At 42.5% G+C, this 2,881-nt stretch overlaps 1 long non-coding RNA gene across 1 annotated transcript in view; it reads left to right on the top strand.

Annotated features, from left to right (window-relative positions):
* LOC107657803 (uncharacterized) overlaps positions 1-2,881 on the top strand; it is a 17,033-nt gene that overhangs the window by 1,721 nt on the left and 12,431 nt on the right. The gene's annotated exons all lie outside the window — the stretch shown is intronic.

The raw sequence follows: 2,881 nt of genomic DNA, 5'->3' as shown, positions 1-2,881 counted from the left end.
ACATTATACATACCCTTTTGGTTTCTGTACCCAATATTTAAAAAATTTACAAATGCAATAAAAATATCGGTATTGGTACTCGGTATCGGCAAGTACCAAAAATAAAAGTATCGGTATCGAACGAGTACTGGAAAAAGTGGTATCGGTGCATCCCTAATAGAAACCATAAATATTACACAGTAACCTGAAGAACCAATTGTGTGTGTGTGTGTGTGTGTGTGTGTGTGTGTGAGTATGCATGTATGTGTTTATTTAAATGTTTTTATTTTATTTATATTTTTATTCAGCAAGGATGCCTTAAATTGATCAAAAGTGACAGTAAAGACATTTATAATGTCACAAAAATATTTGTTTCAAACAAATGCTGTGTCAATTTTCTAGCTGTCAAAGAATTCTGACAAAAATGTAGCACAGTTTCCACAAAAAAATATTAAGCAGCACAACTGTTTTAAAGATTGGCAATAATATGAAATGTTTCTTGGGAACAAAAGCAGCATATTAGAATGATTTCTGAAGGATCATGTGACACTAAAGACTATGTATATAGGGTGTAAAACTTATGACAGAATTTTTATTTTTGGGTGAACTCTCCCATTAAGTTAATAGCATCATTACTTAAAATTATTCCTTCCTTTGCCAGTACTATGGAGGAATCTCTGTATCTTTACAGTGCCCTAAATGCAGTTTCCCTTCTTCAGAGCTACAGTGCAATAATTTGTCTCATTAAGAATTGATGACTGCATGCTATAGACCGACTAAGGACATTTCCACTCTTTGAGGTATTGTTTAGCAACCCTACATACAGCCGCATCTCTCTTAAGCCCATTAAGTGGCCGTTCCCTGAGGTTATCCACACTATCATCTGACACTGAAGGGAATGACCTGTCCAAGGGAACCAGACGCATGATCATAAGACATCAAACGTAGCTCTAGTAACAAGCCTGCTTGTGTCAGGATCAAGCAAAGTAACAACCCAAGTACATAAAATATTTACACCAATGTATGGAATTGAAATCCAAAAGGCTCGTCATTTGTTGCTTAATTAGTTATTAGCACCAGAATGCTTGCCGGGATGGTTGGCATGAATAATAGAAGACAGTTTGAAGGTCATTAAAAGCAAGGCAGTTCTTCGTCGAGCAGGGGGAAAGCAGTTTGAATTGCCAAATGCTGCAGATTAACAATGCCATCACTCGGCTCCCTGCGCTCAAGTGACCAGTAAAGGCAAGGTGGGGGTAATTTGTCAACTGCTCTAGCGGGGCCATCTGTGCTACAGACTGACAAATGTCCCCCTTATTTGTCATAAGGACACATGTCGTACAAGCGCTGAATTAATTCCCCCTTTACAATACATTTATTTGTCACCCAGGTATTTAACCGGATTGCGTCTTGCATTCCTCACACTGTATTACGAGGGTTTGACAGGACAACAGGCGGTTACGCCCTGGCAACCTGGAATCCGGAGGAATTAAAAAAAGCGAGGAAAAGCACACTCAGCATTAAGCACGATTGTGTAAACCAAGAAACGCCAATTTCGAGATGCAGCCGTCCCGTTTTTCTCAGTCTCAGAAGGGCTGTAATGCATGCGTGTGATGAAATCTCCCTGTTGTTTGTGCTGGATTCTTCCATCTCGACAGCACACCCTTGAGAGCTGACGGCTTTGTTGTTGGCAGTCTATTTGATCTCTTCCTAAGCAGGCGTCGTGCAAATAATGGCGAGTGCCATTAGAGCAGGTCAAGGCCAGTAATCTCCTAATCTTATCGCAGGCAATATGGCGCCTACCTAGTGAACCCTCTCAGTCCGTGGCCCCTTCACCTTATAAAAAGACACGATAGAAATTTATTTGAAGAGGCCTTTCTCGGGGAGGACAACATTTCCAGCTTAATCATATGAAGGAGAAACATGACAAGCTGTGTGCTTTATTATTGCCTTTCTTTATCTATCGCATTTCATGACAGGGACGCCTCTGACGCTGTGTCCTAACCAGGCGTGACACAATCAGTTTCCAGGGATGAGCGATTTGTCTTCTGCACGATGTGACTATATATGTGTTCTTTGCTGAAATTCTTACATGTTGAGTGATTTTTGGACCAATGAGATTTCAAGGTGGGCGGGGCTACCTGGAGCATACAATACCTTGATCTGTAAACCAAATAATTGGCTTATTTCTCCAACGTGTACAAGGAGCCAAATACCTACATCATGCAGTCTTATCTGTCAATAGGTGTTGCTTGCAAATCATAATTGGAAGTATAATTAAAGTCACGATGTGACAGAAGTAACAACAGATCTGTTCTTCAATACATCTGAGTCGGAAAAAAAAGTAAGACTTGGTGGGCGTGGACTTGGTAATGTATATCAGTTGTTACTTGGATAGAGTTGATTTTATGAAAAGGGGTGGGGCTTAATAACACTAAGTGTTTGGTTCAGCATCACCAGAGAGAAGTCTATTGTTTCACCAAAAGATGCAGTTTTGTTGTTTCATCAAAAGATCAAGTTCCTCTTCAGGAACCCGAGCTGCGTCGGAGGATGCTTCGGGAACGGCCTTCAGCGTGACCGGCTCTGAACCTCGTATGTAATCGGACCAATAGATGCGCGAGACGTCACGGGCGGGTGATGTAATGACCAGGAAGCTATAAAAGCACGTGTGGTGAGACCAGCTGCCAAACGTGTCTCAGTGGGTCCTGCACACTGTAGTGAGAGGCCACAGAATCCAGTTCGGTTCTCCTCCGCCTCAATTTAATGGGGCCTTTCCCACCCTGGTGGGCCCCCGAGCAGGCTCTGGTAATGGAACAGAAGTAGACACTCTTTGAGGATGGAGGCCATCGAGGTGGTCCCTCCTCGCGCAGCAGAGTCCGGGTCCTACAGCCGGTACTTCACCGTT

The sequence above is a fragment of the Sinocyclocheilus anshuiensis genome, unplaced genomic scaffold, assembly GCF_001515605.1.
Source record: "Sinocyclocheilus anshuiensis isolate Anshui unplaced genomic scaffold, SAMN03320099.WGS_v1.1 scaffold7, whole genome shotgun sequence".
NCBI classification, from domain to species: domain Eukaryota; kingdom Metazoa; phylum Chordata; class Actinopteri; order Cypriniformes; family Cyprinidae; genus Sinocyclocheilus; species Sinocyclocheilus anshuiensis.
This window is presented reverse-complemented; position numbering and strand designations above follow the sequence as displayed.